At 41.0% G+C, this 22,498-nt stretch overlaps 1 protein-coding gene across 3 annotated transcripts in view; it reads left to right on the top strand.

Annotated features, from left to right (window-relative positions):
* The window catches only part of POC5 (POC5 centriolar protein), a 1,778,414-nt gene that overhangs the window by 1,222,846 nt on the left and 533,070 nt on the right, over window positions 1–22,498 (top strand). The gene's annotated exons all lie outside the window — the stretch shown is intronic.

Below are 22,498 nucleotides of genomic sequence, written 5' to 3'. Positions count from 1 at the left end.
CCCAAAATTCAAGATGCTAACTCTTAATCGGCCACTTCCCATGCTAGGCAGAGATGCCTGGTTGGCAACACTGGATTTAAAGGAAGCCTACCTGCACATCCCAATGAGGGAATCTTGCAGAAGATACCTATGCTTCAGAGCAGGCTACAGGCACTATCAGTCCTCTGCACTGCCCTTTGGCTTATCTACTGTGCCCAGGGTATTCACAAAGTGCCTAGCTCCAGTTATTGCCTTTTGCAGGCAAAGCAGTATTCAAATATACCCATACCTGGATGATTATCTAATTCAGGCAGGAAGCCAGGGCATATTATTAATATTAAATCATCTGGCATTTGTAAAGAAATTGCTAACGTCTTTGGGGTATACCATAACGAAATGAAATCACATCATGTACCATTCCAACAAATTGTATTCCTGGGAGCAAGCTTGAATACAACTTTCCAAATGGCCTACCTCATACCAGAGAAACAAGTTCATTTGACAGTCTACTTCAAACTACTGGCCACAAAGACCCAGCTATCTGCAAGGAAAAATACTGCAAGCCCTGGGGTTCATGACCTCTTGCATTCCACTAATTCCAAATGCAAGACTGCATATGAGGAAACTACAGTGGTATCTAAAAAGCCTATGGAGTCAATCAGGATCTAGAATCAATGATTCCTATCATACCTTGTCTACAGCTAGAGTTCCTTTGGTGGGCAGAGGCCTGCCACCAAAACAAGGGACTGCTGTTCACTCTACCCCCTGCCGCCCAAACCCTAACAGATGCATCAGATTCTGCATGGGGGGCTCACTTGGCAGAGCAGTGAATTCAGGGCAAATGGAACCCAAATCAAATGCACCTGCATATCAGTCAAAAAGAAATGTTGGCTGTACAGAATGCTCTGACAGCCTTCAAGGACCACATTCTTCTAGGACAATTATTGGTAAAGACAGACAACACCACTGTTATGTGGTACATAAACAAGCAGGGGGGAGCCCACTCATACCCTCTCTGCAGACTAGCCATGGCTCTGTGGAGCACAGCCTTGAGCTATCAAGTGCTGCACCTACAGGCTCAATTCCTGCCAGGAAAGGCAGAGGAGCCAAAAACTTAAGACCACCCAGGAGAGCCCCTACTCCAGCCTGGGACCTTAACTTTGTATTGGAAAAGCTCACTTTACCTCCATTTGAGCCAGCTGCAAATGCATAGTTGAAATTCCTTTCTTAGAAAACAGCCTTCCTTCTAGCCATCACTTCAGCAAGAAGGGCGTCTGAATTACAGGCCCTCATGGCAGTGGAACCTTTCATCATCTTTCATGCTGACAGGGTGTCCCTCAGGACCAATCCCTCCATGCCCAAGGTGGTATCCAGTGTGGCCCTTAATCAGTCCATTGATTTGCCAACCTTCTTCTCTAATCCACAGAGCAAAGGGGAACAAATACTGCACTCCTTGAGCGTGCACAGACAACTTAGATTTTACTTGGACAGGACTAAGCCTCTCAGGAAATCTGAACAGCTGCTGGTTGCATTTGCTGCAGGGGTAGAGGGGAAGGCCATTTCAAAGCAAACCATTTCTAAGTGGATAGGCCATTGCATTAATTTCTGCTATAAGCACCATGGAAAATCTACCCCACAGGAGATAAGACCACATTCAACCAGGGCTGCATCTACCGCTACAGCCTTTCTCAGAGGTGTCCCTACCAGGGACATCCTAGAAGCTGCTACCTGGAGTTCTGTACATACCTTCACCAAGCATTACCACTTGCCAATTTTCTCTAAATCCAGAGTTGGCTTTGCCACTGCCGCCTTGCAGGGCCTTATAGCTGGTCCTAATGCTATCTAATTACCTCCTCCCATCCTTAGCTTTGGGAATCTACCCAAATGTGATGACTGCAACAGTGAAATACGAAGAACATAGTACAGTTGTGTACACTTACCATAAGTGTAGATGTTAGAGTGTATTCAGTGTTGCAGTCCTGGTTGCCCTCCCTCCAGCCCCCTGACTTTTATTGACTTATACCTCCGTTCTTGTTTACTATGCTTAAAGCTTTTTGCTGTATTTGCTTTTTTGTTGGGGGTGTAACCGTGTATATAATTGCTTCCCATTATGGGGGCACCTGACATCTGGGGCAAGAAAAACTGATGTAGTGGAGTCAGCTGCATGCTTTTATACCCCTGACTACCTGACATCATGGAAGATGAGACAACAACCAACGCAGGATCCAAGACTTTGATAATCAGGCCGACTGAGGGCTACTGCAAGCTGATAACCCAAATGTGATGACTGCAACAGTGTACTATCTGGTGGGTCCTTGTCTGTATACAGTGATATACCCACACACCTTCTCCCATCCAAACTGTCTCATGGAAAACAGTTGGAGGGCTATGTAGCTACCTAATTATTTGTATCACACAAGTAACACTACAGCGCTTTCTTGTACTGTAGTTTTCTATTACCACTACAACCATCTTTTGTTTAAGATAATTATATAGATATGCTCCTTTCAATACTAATAGTAGTCTAACTTGATCTGGAAGCAGTAGAAGCACTAGTGTATTATGGGAATAAGGAAAGAGCTCTAGCCTGCCAGAAATTCATGATTTGCTAAAGAAGAAAGCATGCAACAACCAGTCCAGATTACTGCAGTTTATCAACAAAATCGACCAAATTTATCTTTATGGTAAATGCATAACATTTGATCTGATGTCAGTTTTCATTCTATCCTCAAACGTTAGGTACTGATCCGATCCTTGGATCTGACTTGGCCATTACTAAAGCTTATGGTAATCAAAAAGCTCTTGAGCTTCTTCCTTACCCATAATGCACGAACCAGTGACATACCTCAGATCTCATTTGCCACTTTTCACCAAAGGATGTGGTCAGCCATAGCTCTTGAGCTTCATTGCTATTTTTCAGCTAAGTTACAATTTATCTTTTCAAAGCTTCATTTTCTGCTTTTTCCACTTTAAATTTCTAGTTTCTATTAATCCCTTACCCTTGTACTGATAGTGTTACTGTATATACCATCATTGGTATTATCCTTTTCTTCCATTACATATTAATGTGTTCTTCATTGTGGGTGGTAATACCTTTTCATTTCCTCTATCTCCCCTACTAAAAAAAAAATTGTCTTTCTGCTTTAGTTTTTGTTTGTAAAATGACTTTGAAGAGCCCTTCCGGTTTCAAAAAATGTGCAAAGTGTGAACACAAGTTACCTGTATCTGCCCCCACATTCTTTGCATTTACTGTTTAGGTCCACAGCACCTACAAGAAGATTGTTCCATCTGCACAATTTTAACTCCAGAGTTTTGGTGGATAGAAAGAACACACTATAATACTGAAAGGCTTGTTGCCTTCATTGTTCTGAGAGGCTATTTTAGGGGCTCAATTCCCCCAAGCTTAAGTCTAAGGAGTTGAAATCTCCAGGTGCTTCTACCTGCTCAACTCCATCCTTGGAGTTGTCCTGGAAGAGGACTAAGTCAGATTCTAGGAGGTCTCAAACCTCTTCCCCCTTGGATCTGAAGAAAGAGGTTTATGGATCCAACGTCCTCGGAGCCGATCAAAATTTTTTTTGAGAAGACTGTGTTGGATCCTATTGCATTGACTAGGACCCGTTATTCTCCATCTGTGGATCCATTTCCTTCCATGATCCCATCTGCCTTTATGGAAAGGCACCATGCTAAGTCACCTACCCTAGCTTCCTCTTGCTCGTCCAGAAGTCTGACTGAAGAAGATGTGGATCGAATAATGAAGAAGTTTTTCTCAGCACAGATCTAGATGGGTGTGTTACCAGCTCCTACCATTTTGGGTCAGGAGGCCCGCATCGACCACTCCACCACATCAGACTCCTCCTCTGATTCTTTTGGTTGCTTCAGAGTCCCTGGGTCTTAGTCTCCCTGGTCTGGCAGGCTTGGATCCAAAGATAGCCTTATCCTCAGATCCGAAAATAATTCGGAGTGCCCCAGCTCTTATATCTTTGAATCTGGTGGACTCTTGGAGCTGAAATGTCTTTGTCTGGTGTGAGGCATTGGGATAGACTCCGAAGGTTTCTGAGCAGTCTCTGTACTCTGGTGCTTCGGGATTGTATAGCTTTGGGCCAACTTTCTTCTCTGGGAGATTGCTTTCAGGGCAGGAGGAGACAGTGGTCCAGAAGCCTGCCGCCTTGATGCAGAGGTCTTCTTTTTCCCTGGAACAGTCTGCCTTTGAGGTTGTGAAGAGGGTGTTTTCTGCTTCAACAAGATTGGCAGACCTAACCCCTCCCCCCCAGATCTTCATTCCAGCACCCAGATTTCTCTGTGTTTGGGTCCTCGTCATTCAACTCCACAGGAGCAGCCAGCTTGAGATCTCCAGTCTACCCAGGAGAGTCTCCTAGTCTGTTCTGACACTTCCCTGGAGCATCCCACCGAAGAAGTCCCTAGGAAGTGAAATTGCAAGAGGAGGCCCTTCGGTTCTCTACAAGAGTGTCACTGATAAGGACTTTAAGGGTGTAGGGTCCCCACAATGACTTCCAGAAGACGTCTCATTTGGAGACATCCTTGAAATCCTGAAAGAGAGAGGTGGTTGGACCCACAGCAACCCTTCACCTGAGGAGTCTGTATTTCTGGAGGCCTTTGGAGCTGGCCCATCTACTTCCTGGGTTACTCTGCCCACTGACGAGCTCATTGATTTGGGCTCACGGTGGGCATGGAAGGAGCCTGATACAGTTTAACCAGTACCCAAAAGGCCAGAAAGGATTCTAGCTCCACATGCGGGGAAGGAATTTTGGGTTAAAGGGGTGCTCATGGAAGCCATGGTCATGGCAGCGGCCACCAGGAAGGAATTTGCCAAACAGAGTTAGTCTGTTCATCCCCCTATCAGGGAGTCTAGGGCAACGGACAAATTTGGTAAGCATGTCTATGCTTCAACAACCTTTGCTGTTAGTTCGCTGAACCCTTTGGCACATTCTACTAGGTTACAAAGGAAGTGATCAAACAACTTTCAACTTCCCTTTCAGGGACCATTTCTGCTGAGGCCCAATCATCTGTGGCTTCTCAGTTGCTACCCTCCAATCTGAATCAAATTCATCCATGAGGCTCATTTTGCATGCAGTCAAAGGTGCCTCAAGAGCAGCGGGTTCAGACATATCCATTAGGAGGCACGCCTGGATGTGTTTGTGATTTTGCAGAGCCCTTCAAGTCCTTGTTTGTCAGTGCTCCTTTTGACGGCAGTTCTTTGTTTGGCCCCAAAGTAGACACATTAGCCAGGTGTGAGAAGGATGGGAAGACCCTCTCTGCAGTGGGCATAGGTTTTTCGACCCCTCAAAGATCCTTTTCTAGAAATCAACGGAGTTGTTGAAAGATGTAGTTCAGGAAGTTCCAGGGTCCTTTCCAGGGCACATGTGAAGAAAGTTTCCCTAGGAACAGTGGGAGGAGCTCTAATGGACGATGATGCCCCCTGTGGCAGAGAAAGCCCATAAAACCAGGGGTCCAGAAATTTTCCCTAACAGACCCTGGGTCTATATTACATCATCGAACTCACAGGAGTTCAAACATTGTAATATCAAACCATGATGTTCGAAACCCAAGAATTAGAAAAAAAGAACAGAGATTTTTTTCCCAGGGAAAAAAAATCGCTGTTCCGGTACAAAAAAAAAAAAAAAAAAAAAAAATCACTTGCACTTTAAATTTGCTAATGTGGGGAGCTGTGCCCCCTACTTAAATATACCAACTCCGAGATCACATCACAGTGGAGGAAATAGCAAAGCCCCGAAAATGGCCCACCGATTTTTTCCCCTGGGAATAAAATCGGTGTGCCGTGGCTTTGCTATTTTCATATTTCAAACATCATGGTTTGATATTACAATGTTAAGATTCCTGTGAGTTCGACGTTGTAATAAAGGCCCACAGAACCTACTAGCACTCCTGAACGGAGGCCCAGTTGTGCACCTCAGGAGGCAATCGGGGTCAACCATCTCTGCACTAGATAGCCTGACTAGACTTAACAAAAGATACTTGAGTGCAGACAGTTATTTCCAGAGGTTGTAGAATACTCTTTTCCCTTCCACCTCCATCCTTACAAAAAATTCCAAATGTTCCACCCAGTCAGAGAAAAGAAGCAGTAATATAAATACAAAAGCTGCTTGAAAGCGTTATCGAAGAGGCCCCAACAGACCAGATAGAATCCAGAACTTACTCGAGATTCTTTTTAGCCCCAAAGAAAATAGGGGACTGAAGACCAATTTTGGATCTCAGCAACTTGCAAAAGTCAGTTTGACCCGCAAATTTTCAAATGGTCACAGTTCAGTCCATTCTCTTTTCTTGGCAAGGTTAACTGGATGTGCTGGATAAACCTTCAGGATGCATACTCGTATAAAGGTGAACCGGCAATCCACATGGTATCTACACTTCCAGCTGAGAGCCAGTCACTACCAGTTCAGAGCTCTAACCTTTGGCCTCATCACAGCCCCCAGGGTGTTTACCAAATGTATGGCTGTAGTTGCAGCTCACTTAAGACTGCAGGGATTCCGGGTGTTTCCATACCTAGACAACTGGTTCATTACTGCCCTGACCAGACATCTGTTACGAAGGGCAAGAAATCAGGTACTCCAGATTTGTGGTCATCTGGGGATAACCATAAGTTACAAGTCTCACCTACAACCAGCTCAAAATTTGGAATTCATAGGAGCAGTCTTTAACACAATGTCAGTAATAGTCTCTCTTCCTCTCTCAAGACTACATACTGTTAGATTACAGGTCAGAAAAATAATTAGCACTACCAAGATTTCAGCCGACTTGGTCCTTCAAGGAGCAATGTCAGTGGCAATAACTTTAGTACCTGTAGCCAGATTTCATATGGGAATTCTTCAGTGGATGTTAGCAACACAGTGGTCGATTCTTTACCAACGCATGTCAACACAAATAATCACTCGGGCATGCAAGAAAGATCTCTGGTGGTAGATTCAATCAGGTCAGGATCTACAATGCCATCCATTCTTTCTCCCTCAGCCCAAGGTCATAGTGACTACAGATGCTTCTCAGTTGGGGTGGGGCACTTTCTGGGAATCAGTCCAAGGCACCTGGTCTCCCAAAGAGGCCAAATTGCATAAAATGTAGAGATGAGAGCAGTGCTCTTAGCATTGCAAGCCCTCCAGAATGCTTTCCTTACAGGGGCAATTGCTACTCAAACAGACTACATGTCAGTAATTTGGTACATCAACAAACAAGGAGGGACCGGATCACACCCCTTGTGTCGAGAAGCACTCAGTGAGGTAATGGGTGATCTCATCCAACTGCTTTCTCATAGCAGCGCACATTCTGGGGAAGTCCAACATGACTGACAAAATGAGCAAGTCCATTCTTCTACCTCATGAGTGGTCTCTCAAGAAAAAAGTGACAGAAATGATCATTCATCAATGAGGACAGCCTTGCTGCAATCTTTTTGCTTCTCCCTTAAACAACAAATACAGCAGCTACTTTGCCGTAATCCCCCCCACAGGGGGAAATCAGAGAGACACTGTACTCCTCAGTTGGTCTCCCAGTCTGCTTTATGCCTACCTTCCAATTCCATTAATTCTGAAATTTCTGCAGAAAGCTGCCAGGTTGAAAAGCAGTCATCCTCATTGCACCTTACTGGCCTTGACAGGTTTTTGTTCCCATCCGCTGACCTTATCTACTTTACCAACCTTAGATTCTGAATCTGATTCCAGACCTTGTGTCTCACCTGACAGGTATGATTTGCCGAGACATCTCGAACCTCAAGCTAGCAACCTGATTTCTCCAATTTTTTTAATAGCTAGACTACCTATGCTGTCTTCCCCTGTCCGCTATATATCCTTTTTATTTTCCCATAAACCCTTTATACGAAAGCTCTATTCAAGTAAGTGGAAAAGATTTATTTACTGGACACAATAAAATCATATTGATCCTTTCTCAGCTTCGATATATAACAAACCTGAATTTTTAGCTGTACTCTTTAAAGAAGGGGTGAGCGCCATACCATTAAGGTTCAATTAGCAGTCATATTGGATGTGAAGGTTTGTCTATAGCCTCTGCTAAACTGTGCAAAGCGTTCTTGAGAGGTACTCTTCTTTTGAGACCTCCATTTAAAGACCCTACTCCACTGTGGGATCTGAACTTGGTACTGCAAGCATTAATTCATTCCCCCTTTGAACCAGTATCTAAGTGTGACCTCAGATTTTTTACTTTGAAAACTGCCTTTTTAGTAGCCATTACCTCAGCTAGAAGAATTTCAGAAATTCAAGCCTTGTCTTCAAAACTCCCGTACTTTATTTTTCATAAGGATAGAGTTACATTACGAACCATATACATATTCCATCTTTCCTTCCCAAGGTGGTATCAGAATCCAATATCAATTAGTCCATTAATTTTCCAGTATTCTTTCCTAAATTTGCAAACAAACGTGAGTATATGTTGCATTTATTGGATGTTCACAGACAATTAAGTTTTTATCTGCATAGGACAGAAGAAATTAGAAAGACAGACCCAATTGTTTTTTTTTCTTTGCAGATTTGAAATTGAATAAAACCATCACAAAAGTAATTTTAGCTAGATCTGACCGTATTTATTTTATCTATAACAAATTGGGTCTTACTTTAAACCTGTAAGAACCCATTCAACTAGGTCCATGGCAACTTCTTCAGTCTTTCTGTCCAGGTTTTCCATGGACAACATGCAGCAACTTAAGCAAGTCCCTCGTACCTTTCACTCATTACAAGTTAGATCTGGCTTCGAGGGGTAGAGCATGTTTTGGCTCAACTGTGCTCAGGAATATCCATCCTTAGAGCCCACCCAGGGTTTTACGTAGCTGGAGACTTTGTCCCAACAGTTGAGGATAGAATGAAAATTAATGACATCAGATAAAGAAGTCATGTACTCACCATAACGTTCCATCTGTGTTCATTCTCATTCTTCCTCAACTTCCCACCCATCAACCCCCATCCTTTGTTTCTACAAACTTCTGGATGAATGAGATATTGTATTATAAGGACACCACTGTCCTTTTGATTGAGCTCTTGTTATGGTTTTTCCTCTATAGAACATACATTTGTAAGTATCCTTTTATATATGCACGTTAATAGATGCTACTTCTGGTAAAATCAGCAAACAAGATCTGAGGTATATTAGGGTTTGGCACAGTATTGAGTAAGGGAAAAGCTTTTTGGTTTCCACCAGCTTTAGTAACGTCCGAATCTGATCAGAGGATCAGATCCAAACTTAGCAGTTGAGGAAGAATGAAAATGGACAACACAGATGGAACATTATGGTGAATACCTAACTTCTTTTTTCTGTTAATTTCCTTATGTAAGGTACCATACGTCTTCCTTTTAAAAATGAGGGCATTGCTTTAGTCAGGTGAAATTTTTACTGTTAAACTTACCAGCAAACATTGTTCCCCCAATACACTTCATCTCTCCAGAACCAGTTCACAGTCATTGTAATTAAGAAATCTGACTATACTGTATCTAGGAACATTAAACATTTTGTTCCTAGTAGCCCTCCTATGGGCTATTTCAGTTGTTGAGTTGCTATTTGGTTTAAGTAAACAAATTAACTCCTTTTTAATAAAAATAACAGGGATATTTCCTTAATTGCCTTCAGGCAAGTTATTCTGCTCTACAAGCATGTGGCTGGTGTCTTATAAGTTTAAAATATTAACATCACAAATGTGATACAACAGTTCTGTAGGTCATCTATTTTTTAAAACAAGAAGGTAGGTCATCTATTTTTTAAAACAAGAAACATGTTTGTTAATTATCACTTATGACATAAGCAATCATACATTTATATTAATGAAAACAACCCATATTGACTTATCTTTCATACAGTCATTATCAGTCAAAACATTACGTACCTCTTTCAGTTCCTGCCTTCCCTTAAATTTAATTCTTCCTCTAAAAAATTATTCTGCATGCATCCTTCCCACAATTCCCATTTTTTCTCTGTAATGTATTCCTACCCTTTTCTAAAGATCCCACTTTCAATTATTTTATCTCTGTTATTATATTCACTACTTCTAGTATGGTTGGTTTAGACTGATTTCCATTTTCTAGTAATTGCTTTTTTGACCGCCACCAAAATTAAACTCAGCAAGGCCTTGCTATGTCTAGGCAATTCTGATTCTGTAGAAAAGAAACGCCAAACCAATAAACATAAACAAGCCTCTGGGAGCAAGAAATGCACAGAATGAACGAGAAACATACTTTAATAAATAAAAACAATTGTAAAATTATAAAATCAAATTCCAAAAAGCACTGCCTTCTCTGACCATTCAAGGACTGTATCAAGATAAAGTAATAGCCTGGGAGTCTGCACTTAAATAGCACCGCCTTATTGTAAGGTGGTGCTATTTAAGTGCAGACTCCCTGGCTGCTGTTTTATCTTGATAAAGTCTCTGAATGATCAGAGATGAAAGCACTAGTTGGAATTTGCTTATTTTATAATTGCAATTGCTTTTATTTATTAAAGTACGTTTCTCGTTCATTCTGTGTGTTTCCTGCTCCCAGAGGTTTATTTACATTTATTGGTTTGGCGTTTCTTTTCTACAGTTTGTTGTTTGTATTGCGATGGCTTCTGAGTCTCAGGAAACCAATTCTCAGCAATTGCTGTTCTCTCAAACTTTTGGTCGGTCCATTGAGAATTTAATGGATCGCTTGGAACAGCTGTCTCACAAATTGGACCAAATTGAATGCGAACAGATGCTGACATCTTCTGCGAGCATCAGAAATGTGAATCAGGAAGTGGTTGAGGCCAGGGAAAGTGGTGATAGAGCCAATGCGGCAGCTCCTTAACAATGTGGAGTTCAACGCCAACCGGGAGGGGCAGAATGTTTGCTATTAGCATGATTTTTAACCATGTAAATGGGGGTAACTAGTTTGATTTAGCTGAAACAACGACCGCGACACAGGGACACGTTGGTGTACCTAATGAAGCCATTGTTGTGAATGAATTGCTTAGGCATAATCCAGTGTTGACTGTTAGTGAGCCTGTAGGTACTGTTATCTTTTTTGATAATTGAAAACTTGGTTACCTGTTACTAAAGATAAAAAAATGGATAATTATTTCAAGGAATGGTTTAAATTGAAATTAGTGCCAAAGGGATTATGCATGTGGCGTTTCCCAACAGGCATGCTGGCTGACTCATTGCTGCATAAAGAACTACTGTCAATGTTTGATAGGCATGATGCAGAGTATATGGAACTTGTGGTTAAACATAACAAAACACTGATTTACCACCCAAATAAGGGAAACAACTAATCTGGATAAAAAAAAAAATGTCAAAGATGTGGCTCATGAAAGTAATGTATTTGATTATAATCGCATCTTTAAGACTATTGAACAGATTAATAATATTAAGAATAGAAAATTAAAAAAGACTGAAAGGGACAGAACTGACTATAATAATGGTACTGCCTATCCCGAACCTCCCAGATATCAGGCCTGGGGCCGTGCATTAACCGTTGACCCTATGATGGAGTATAACCATGATTAGGCTTTTTTAGGCAAAGAGAATTGTGCCTTTTTGTGGAGATCTGAGAGGCTCAGGGACATATAAAACAGAGAGGGTCAATTTCAAGGACCCCACCCTGGGAATCAGGGTCGGGGTGGTGCTCATTGCATCAGAGGGGGAATTGGAGAGGAGGGTTTGGGGGTCGGAACTGATATGTGATGGGGGTTATGTTTATCAGTGTGTTATTGTGAATAATAAAATACCACCAAGACCACCAATCCAAGAAGTTTGTCTTTTCGGCTTTTCCCGGTTAGGGGTCGCCACAGCGGAACTCCAGTCCGCTAATGATTGGCAGTAGATTTTTTTATGGTGCCGAATTGCCAGCCCGACGCTCAGCCTTCAGCGAAGGCACGCCCATTCACGCATGTATTTCGTAGGCCACTCGACCACGGGGAGGACATGCAGACTCCACACAGAAGGCACTCCAGCCATGAATCGAACAGGAGAACCTCTCTGTGAGGCAACAACGCTACCGCTGTACCACAGCGGCTTCCATCACTGATGAAACACTTAGCGCATCAGCTTACACAGCCTTCCAATGGAAGGCTGAATAAGCCGAGGCTCTTAGCGTTTCATTACATTTGCTTACTTCTTGGATCGGTGGTCTTGGTGGTATTTTATTATTTTTTTTTTTTGTTTTTTAAGTTGTATTTGTTATTATGAATAACTCTGAAACTAACTTTAAGGTGTTTAATTTTTCCTCTTTAGGTATTGATGTAACAGATTTGTGATCTTTTGGCCAAAGGTATGACTTTTGTACCTACAAAGGACTGTGATGTAGCTAAGACTTTGGTAGTTTTAAAATATTATTTGAGAAAGGTGAATTTGAATTTAATGTTGCATTCTGTTGAAAGTGCCAGCAACCCATTACACATTTCTAGCACATTTAACCCTCCACTACACTCTTCATTGCAGATTTTTGAGAAACTGTGTGAAATTGATATTAGGAATATATCTAACCATAAGTTTATATCAAACTTAACTAGGAATGAATCGGAAGGGTTGGCTAAATTGAGGGCTAATTGTGATGTGAAAATTATTAAACCTGATAAAGGGGGGGGGGGGTGGCATCGTTGTGATGGACTTGTGTGATTATAATGTTAGGATGAAGAATTTGCTGGGAGGTGAGTCATATAGAAAAATTTCCTTGAATGAGCTTAATGTAGCTTATACAACAGTTAGAAATTATCTTAACTTATTCATTGAAGGCTCTATTACCATAGATGAGCTGAATTATCTTTCTGTTTCACATCCTAGAATTCCATCTATCTTCGGATTACCGAAGATGCATAAGAGACTGTCAAATCCTCCCATTTGTCCCATAGTGGACGGTAGGTGATCTATAACTTACCCCCCTTGCTAAACTTTTGGACATTAAACTTAAACCAGTATTGTCTAATGAAATTAACATGTGTAGGGATTCTTGGGATTTTTTAGCAGGATTAATAATCTTGAATTTTCTGAGACAGGTTTGTTCATCACAATTGATGTAAAAGATTTCTGCACTGTTATTATCCATGATATAGGGTTGGAATTGGTCTGCGACTATTTGGCTGATAAAGGTATCTCTCAGCCATCTATTAATCTATATGAGCATTTTTTTGAATTATTTTTGAAAAATAATTTCACTTTTTTTTTATAATGAGTTGTTTCTCTAAGTAGAGGGGGTTGCCATGGGTTCACCTTGTGGTGGCCTTTTTGCGAGCATGGTAATGCTGCAGTGGGAGAGAAAGTATTTATTTAATTTGAGCTTCTTTAGCCACTGCAAAACCTATATACGCTTTTTGGATGATATTTTTATTTTTTGAGATGGCCCAATTGAGTTGGTAACTGATTTTTTGGTATACATTGAGTCAACCTCTTTTCTTAAATTCACACATCAGGTAAATCAGGCTGAGATTTCATACTTGGATGAATTTAGTGAAAGATGCTGTTTTGCACTCGTTTGTTTCAAAAATTCATCGAAAAGAAACTTATTCTAATAATTTCTTGCATTTTACTAGCTCTCACCCCTTCAAACAGAAAAGGGCTGTTGTGAAGGGTCAATTTGTGAGAGGAGCGCATATGATCTCGCTCTTTGATGCGTTTCTGGTTGAGTGTGAATTGCTCAAGGGTATGTTTTTGAAGAGCGGATATCCTCTAGGATTAATAAATGAAGTAATGTTGGAAGTGATTAATAAAAGAGAAAGGGGTTATTTTAAGGCTATTCTATCTATTGATCATGATTCCACGATGAATGACTGTTTAATGGGGGATGTTATTGAGTCCCAGGTAAAGGATGTTAACCTGGTTCCTAATAGAGCAGGGGAACACTACCTAATGTTGGGCGGGCCAATTTTCAATCTGTCTTTATCACTACCTATAATGGTGACAGTTGTCATGTGGCTGGGATTTTACATAAGAATTGGGTTATTTTGGCCTCATGCAATTAGGCAACATTAGGCAGTGTATAAGTGATGAGCCAATTATTGTGTATAGGAAGGGCAGTTGTCTCAAAAATTTGTTAGAGCTTCCATCTCGTGGCCAACAGGTTGGTTCCATGATAAAATGTGGTTTGTGTAATTTTTGTTCATATATAATGGAAGAGTCTTGTTTAGACATAAATAGAGTTATGGTAAGACCTAATAAGAAATGTTCATGTCCAACTGACAAAGTGGTCTGTTGTGCCCTTTGTACGAAATGTCCAGTTTTTTTTACATAGCAAAGACCGACAGAAGGTTAAAAGCTCGAATTTACGAGCAGAAGGACATTCGATTTAAAAATGGCATCAATGCTTTAGCAAGACATTGTAGCAGTTTTTCAGGTCATTCTTTAAAGTTTGTGATTGTTGAATCATTACTGATTGATCCAAGGGGTGGACCTTGGCATTTACAGTTGGAGATGCATGGAGCTTTATGGCAGTTAAGAACTAATGCTATGTAGTGGCCTGGAATTAATGATATGTCCCTTGCATGTTTTTTTTTTAATTTAAGGCACTAGAGAGAGAGATTTTATAAAGTAGTGAAAGTGATATAACCTTAAATCATTTAAAAAATGTTTATAATAATTCTTATAATAATTTTTTTGTAATAATTTTTGTAATTAATGTGTATTTTTAATTTTTGTGTTATGTGGGTTAAGTAATTCTGATTGAATGTTGTAAGGTGTTGTCATTTAAGTGCAGACTTCCTGGCTGTTATTTTATCTTGATAAAGTCTCTGAATGGTCAGAGATGAAAGCGCTTGTTGGAATTTGCTTATTTTATAATTACAATTGCTTTTATTTATTAAAATTCTGATTCTGTATCGCAGCTCATAAATAATTTCCTTTGTTACACCAGTTTGCTCATACAGTATTTGTGATAGGACTAGTTTGCAGGGAATTTTTAAAGGCTGCCAACTCATTACATTCCCAAATAATATGTTCCCAGTTTCCTCTTTCTTCCCCATCACACCTCCAACATTTGCAATCTAGCTGAGGAAAAATATTTGGAGTCTACTTGGGGTATAAAAACACCTATACAAATACTTACAAAGATCCTAAATCTTCTAGACTGTTGCATATCTGGGAGCCATACATATATTCTCCCATTGTTTCTTTGTGAATTGCTGATCCAGTCTCTCCCCAATCACTTCTAACCTCCTTTGATAGATTCCTATAATTATCCAGCAATATTTTATATACTGTACTGATTATCCATTTTTAAGAGTAGCTCCTGTTCTAGAGTCTACTAAAAACTCTACTATTGCTTAAGATCCCCCTATTCCTTTTTCTTTGCCTGTACTCTGATATCAGTACTTGATAGGGAAGGCAATCTCTAGTCTGCAGTACAAAGGAATTATTGGTCATTTCCCATTCTACTATCTTTCCCGCTCTAATTATTTGCTCCCAGTACCTCGGTACCTTTGCCAGTTTTCTCCAGTAAATTCATAATTGTATTCATCTCTATTGGCAGAATTTCCTTTCTCCTTTTGCATTTTGGCTTAGTTGTTTGAATACTTTCTGCTAATTTGTGAATATAATATTCTGTATGTTTATTATTTCCCTTAAGAATCTACACCCAAAATCCCAATCTCTCCTTATTTCTTGAGCTTCCCTTCTGTTTCATAATCATCCTGTTTCACTTTGAATTATAGCATTCTGCCTGTGCTTATGTATAGGAGCTTTAACTGAACTCTGAAATACCCTTTCAAATCAGGTAATCCCAAACCACCTTGTTCTGTTGAAAGGATCAACTTATTCCACATGATTCTTTCCCTCTTCCCCTCTCAGATAAAATAATTCAACTCTTTATTAATTGCTATCCACAACTACTCTGGTTGATAAAAAATATGCCTGACCTGTGCATAAAACTAAAGGGACAAAAATATTCACTGCTTGTATCTTTCTATCCATCCATAAAACAAAGGTTCCAATTTCTCAGTTTTTGGATTATCTTTTGTTTAGTCTCTTTCCTCATATCCTTGGTTGTCATAACATAATCCTTTTTTTAGTCCTTCTCCCAAGTACTTCATTTTGTCATGTCCCCATAAATATAGGTATTGCCTTGGTTTTTATCTTCATTAATTTTGTATCCCAAAAAGACCTGAAACTGTCTCAGAATGTTCCATAGCACTGAAATGTCCTTTTTTGATTTGTATTGGGTACAAAATAATATCTGCAAATATATCCAACTTTTCTTTATAATCATAACAGTTATATACTTGAATTTTCTTTGCCTATGTTTCTACATATGACACAAATAAAAGGAGGAAAGAGGACATCCCTGCCTGGTTCCTTTGCTCAAACAGAACATATCAAAGAGCAGCTCCCCCCACTTTAATTTTTGCCTCCAATCTCTCATACAGTCTCATAATCAACCTTATTATTTTATCTGGGAATGCAGATGGTTCCATTGCCATACTCATAAAATCCCAGCTCACTCTGTTGAATGCTTTCTCTGCATCAAGACCTACCAGCAGCAGTTGTTTTTAAGCTTGATTTTGTTTACCCTCGCCTGAAATTCCATTAAAAGCTGTGTGCTGACAGATTACCTCCAAAGTTTCTGCAGTCCCCCAGGATTGGTTCTCCTGCCGACTATTCCTTTAATAAACACTGCCATAAAGTACAGCTTGCACTTAATATGCCAGCATATTAATTGCTGAGTAAACATCCAAAACAGTACAAATAAAAAAACAGTGATTATTGCAATAGCTGCTGACATCATTCACAAACCTCTAAGTGTAGATCCTGTATGAGCAAATGCAAAAACCTTTCTACAACTGTTGCTACATTTGGTTTAGATTTTACAGGACCTTCCTTCCCAATTTCAGAAGATGTTCTGTTGCATTCTGTGTGCCATCCCACTTTCAGAAGATGTTCCATTGCATTCTGTGTGCCACTAGAAAGTGGCATTAAGTGGTAGAGTTGTCAAGTAGGCAGAAACAAATTTTACTATGTTAACATAATGGCGTACCATGATAGTCATTGGTATTCGGTATTTACAGTGAGTTACAGGAGAAATTACACGGGGGGATTTTGTGATAGACATTTTCCATGAGAGTTGGTCTAACATCTAATTGGATGACATAGTGCTTTTACAGCAGCTGCCTCCTACCCAGTTTCAGGAAACCTATACAGTACTGCAAGAGTTTGGGGATATATTCCCTGCTAACCCAGTGTACCCAGTTTAGTAGAACACCATAATAGATAAGGTGACTAAACAGTTATTCAGAAGGGGCTACAGTTAACTGTGAAGGCAAAAGGATGCCAGACAAAAATGGAAAAAGGCTTCTCTTTTTCCAAATATGCAAAAGGCCTTCCAAGGTAGGGAATATGGCAATGTAATTGTAGAAATGCACTTTCTACCCAAGCTCTGTTTGTTTGGGGTCTTTCAAGAAAATTTACTTGTAACTTGGAAAAAGAGGAGAAATACAGTTGTGTATTTTTCTAAGATGTAGGAATGGCAAAAATGTGTAATTTATAGCTATGCATTGTATTAGTGATGCAGCTCTATACAGTAGAAAGGAAGTGCTTACATGCATACTCATTGCTTCCTTCCAAAATATGCATTACCTTGGGGTTAGAGTGTAATTCTCTGTACATTCTAAGCAGCTTGGTTAAAAAAAAGAACAGAACTCTGTTTTAATTTGAAAGTGGCAGACTCTGAGGAGAGTTGTATAAGGACTGCTCTTCTTTCCACCTATGCTTGGACTGCTGTTTGGATTTTATAAACCAACGTGTAAGTAAATCTTTATCAGAATTCCTGTATTTGGCGATGTTTTGCAACATTACCCCACCCCCGGTCGTTTCATGCAGGAATGGGTGTGACCGTAGTGATTGACATGCTAAATGGCTGTGAGTAGCATACAAATGATTCATGATTGACATGTCATGCAGATTTGCCTGTGACATTATTGTTATATTTGTATTTATATATATGCAAAAAGCACAGGGAAATAAGTAATATTTGTGAGCTACACAATAAAGTAGTAAAAACCACAATGTGAAACTAAACACATGGATTCAAGACTATTTATCAAAACCGCAGGGAAAAAAAATATTTGTGAGCTGCACTATAAAGCAGTAATGTAACTGGTTATACGTTTGGCTTAGGGTGAACGTCCTTGGAAAATCATACTGTTTCATACTTAACACACAGTTAACATGAAACCTAAATGTTTTGTATCCTAACTTTTACTATAAAGTGATCGACTTGCCTAATGGCTGTGATGTAGTATGCAAATGATGCAATGAGTCTTGTACCTTAACTTTTACTATGAAGTACGTTTCTTAACCTGCCCTGAAAGAGAGTACAGCTTGTTATCACTAACTGTTACTATGCTGACTATATGCTGTCATGTGCTTATGATTGTCTGATGTGAACATTATACTGTTGCTGCTTCTGATGCTACATACCACCCCACTGCCTGTTTTTCAGCTGAATGGTTTAGGTTTTTGCATCATACTTTTGGTCTGTTCCTCATAACATAAAACATTGCATTGAGAATTGAAGGCAATATATATTGACATGCTTTTCTGTTTCACATTTCATTTCATGTAAAAAATGCTTGATTACACCATTCTGGTTATTTGTTACTTGCAGAAGTCACCACCTGCGCATGTAGCTTGTGAGTTTTACCGACAGTGAGGCTCAGCAGTTAAATGTCAGTAAATGATGTGGTCCATTTTAAGTTAAGTAGCAAGACATTTCCATTTGCCTAAGAGCAAACTCTCTTATGAAGACAAGGTGCATGGAAGGTCGTCCTGCTCATGCACATTGTTTTTCCCCTGCGATAATACCGAATGAATATTAATGCGGACTATTGAAGCATTGTCATGTTTATTCATATATTGTGAAAAAAATTACCATGGGCAGACTGTTGGGCAAGCCTTGCTACTGCACAGTGGTTGTGAGGGTACTCTTAGGTTCTTAGGTGTATACTAGGCTAATGGCCCTGGAACCTTTACAAGTCTACCCCATAGAAGTGCCCTGGTATTGTGTCGCCCAATGTTAGTTCCCAGTGCCTCTGTCAAGTAGAGCCACTGGAGTGATCCCCGACGTGAACTTTCTATTACCCATCCACTCATCAAGAATTCCCTTGAAGAGGGACAGCGAGGTGCTCTACTTGACATGTATGGAGTCTATTCCAGAGCATGGGCAGTCTCTGGGGGAAGAGCCCGTTTCTCCAGTATGTTCTGTTGATTGTGGTAATGAGGTTGAGGTCTCTGGAGTATGTGGTGCAGAGGGATTGGGATTTCTTTAGGTGTAGCATTTCTAACAGAGCTGGGTCAGATGTTGCTTTGTAAGTCAAGCAGAGATCGCCTCTAAGTAGGTGATATGAGACAGAATAGCTAGAGTCTTTTGAGTCTGTCCGTGTAGGACATGTGTTTAACACCTAGGATCCTCTCTGTGAGGTACTTCAGTGTCCTCTCCAGCTGTTGCAGGTGTCTAGTGAGGTACGTGCCAAATGGGGCATTATACTCTATGATTGGTCTAATGAGGGAAGAGTGGAGAGAGAGAGAGACGACCTCTTTCTTCCTGGATGCAAAACCCTTGGTAATGACGTGCCACATAGGACTTTCTGACCACAGTGGCAATGTGGTGGTTGAAGGAGAGGTTGCTGTCAACATGTGTCCCAAGATCTCTCATAACGCGTTCAGTGGGCTCCCATCGATGTGGTAATTAGTGGGAACTGAGTTTTTACCAAAGGGAATGACTACACATTTTTTGGAGTTAAGCTTAAGGTCTTGGTTTCAACACCAGTCATTGGTCTCAGAGAGGCCTTTCTGTAGGATGTCTGCATCACTTGGGGACTTAATGGCTCTCAGTTTGCAGTCATCTGCAACCTTGGTCAGCCCAGAGTCCCTTTGTGTTGGCCTGGACTTCTGAGAAGTAGATGCCGAACAGGAGAGGACCCAGGACTGATCTGTGTGGGACTCCACTCGTGACTGGCCGGCAGTCTGATTTGGAGTCTGCTACTTTCACACTGTGTGTTCTATCTGTGAGCCAGTTTCCAACCCACCTAGTGATATAGGGGTCGATGCCTAGTTTGGTGAGTTTATCAATAATTCCTGAGTGAGGAATGCTATCAAAGGCCTTGGCCAGATCGAGGTAGGCTGTATGCACTGCCTTACCCTCATCTACGGCCTGGGTGACTGACTCAAAGAAGTCAACCAGGTTGAGCAGGCATGCTCTCCCTTTCACAAAGCCAAATTGCGTGGGGTCTAGAGTTTGTAGATTTCCTATATCTTTGTTAATCAGGTCCATGATGATGCTCTTCATAGCTTTACATAAGACTTGTCAGTCTAATAGGGTGGTAATTCCCAGGGTCCTTAGTCACTCCGCCTTTATGGAGAAGGGATGACTGTAGCAGTGCGCAACTCTGTAGGGACAAAGCCTGTGGTGAAGCTGTGACTGAAGAGGGCACACAGATGTGATGCCAGTTCACTTTGTAGTTTATGTAGAACACAGCCAAGGATATTATCGGGTCCCATGGAAGCTGTATTCTTGGCCTTGAACAGTGCAGCTTTAATCTGTGCTGCAGTAATGCTGGGTGTCTGGTATTCTTCCGGTATTGTGATTGGTCCTTTGGGGGTTAAAGTTGACACTGCATCTGTTGGCTCAATATAGGAGACATCATTGTGCAGTAACTCAGAGCAAATCGGGGTATTGCCATGGAGGTTCTTGGTATAGTTATAGAAGGCTTTGTGATTGTTTTCAGTGTCTGCCACAATTCTGCCTTCATAGCTGGCTTTAGAGGATTTGATGAGGGATCTCAACTTTTTGTTGAGGCTAATAAGGGAGTTTTTCCAGTCTTGTGACTTCACCTTTTTCTGCAACAGTTTCTTCCATCTGTTGTAGAGTGTATTAATGGCAGAGGACCACCAGATTGGCTTCCTTTTTTTTTTTTTTTTTTTTTGGAGGACAGCGTCTTGGTTCTGTTGAATATGGCTAGTTCCATGCATTTATGTACATGTTCGTAGAGTGCATTGGTGTACAATTTGGCAGTCATGCAGCTATTTTCCATTGGCATGGGTACCGTGAAGTTAGCCACCTCTGTTTTTAGGATTCCAAAGTCAGCTTTGGAGAAGTTTTTCAAGGTGATTACCTTTGCCGGGGGGGTTGAGATGTGGCTTTCCATGGTGATTAGTTTATGGTCAGATATGACCAGGGAATGATTGACTATTGGTGCAGCACAACGGTCTCCCATGTTAGTAATAACCAGGTCAATATTGCTTCCTCTAGTGGGGGTCAGAATGAGCTGGTCCAGGACACTGGAATTGAATTCCAGGAAGCGTTGTGCCAGTATATTGGTGCTCGAGTAGTTTTCCTAGTTGATGTAGGGGTAGTTGAAGTCTCCTAGTAAGAGAGTTTTGGGTTGGACCTTGATAGATTCCAGGGTGCTTAGGAACATGGAGTGAAAGTCTAGGGACATGGTTGGGGACCTATAGCAGACTGTGACCTGGATCGCCATCTTACCCACTGTTAGTTGTACCTGAAGTATCTCAGATGCTTTATGCTGGGCTAGTAGTCTGGAGGTGTGCATATCCTTTATGAATATGGAGACACCTTCACCTTTGGAGCTTCTGTCCTTGATTTGGTGCCGAAAGGTGTGGAATGAGTTATAGCCTAGTACCACAGGGGTGCTTTCTGCCACTTTAAACCAGGTCTCCATTACAGCACAAATGGCGATGCTCCATTTTGAGGAGTGCTTCGAGCGAGTACATCTTGATTTAGACTTCTAGTGCTGAGCAGCATGACCCTCAGATTGCATTTATTTATAGCTGTTATGGTGGTAATTTGGTCTTTGGAACACCGCCTAAAAAGGCACTATAGGGGTGGTGAGAGCCTTAGCCAGTACATGGAAATCCAGGGGTGACAGATGCAGGCCATCTCTGGCAAAGCATTGAGGTCAGTCAGTCATGTCATCCCAAGCAGACCGATACTGGATCCCCTTAGAATGACACCAGAAACTTAACCAATTGTTGAAGTCAGTCATTTTTTGTTTTTACTGCAGTATCATTCTAGGTGATGGTAGGATACTGCTCAGGGTTAGTGTCATACCTCCCTGGGCCACATAATCCAAGAGCTCCACCATGTCTCTTTTCATGAAGTCCAGGGAGGTGCGTCTCAGGTCATTCACACCCACATAGACAGTGACAGAGTCATACTTGTTGTAGAGTGACCTGAGTGCATGTGTTAAGTGTCAGATTCTGGCACCTGATAGACAGTTGACTGTTACCTTCTCCTTATTCAACCTAGTGAGTGAGACATCTGTGTGCCTCACTATTGAGTCACCTATAATTAGTGTACTGGGCAAGATGTTTAGCCTTAGGGGCTTAGGTTGAGGGGCACACTGTGGAGGTGAGCTGTGTGTCCTGTGGTTTGTGCTGTGTTGTGGTGGTCGAGTACATTTCTGTCTTGGAGGTCTCTGCCATTTGGGTAAATTTCTATTGAGAACCTCCAAGAAGGTGGGTGTGTGGTTTTTGTTTTTGTGTGATAGCTGTGATGGTGGGTGTTCTGGAGGGCTATGTGGTCCATGTGGTGTG

The sequence above is a fragment of the Protopterus annectens genome, chromosome 2.part2, assembly GCF_019279795.1.
Source record: "Protopterus annectens isolate FY-2018-M chromosome 2.part2, PAN1.0, whole genome shotgun sequence".
Classification (NCBI taxonomy): domain Eukaryota; kingdom Metazoa; phylum Chordata; order Ceratodontiformes; family Protopteridae; genus Protopterus; species Protopterus annectens.
Note: the sequence above shows the minus strand (reverse complement) of the source record. Positions and strands in the feature narration are given on the sequence as shown.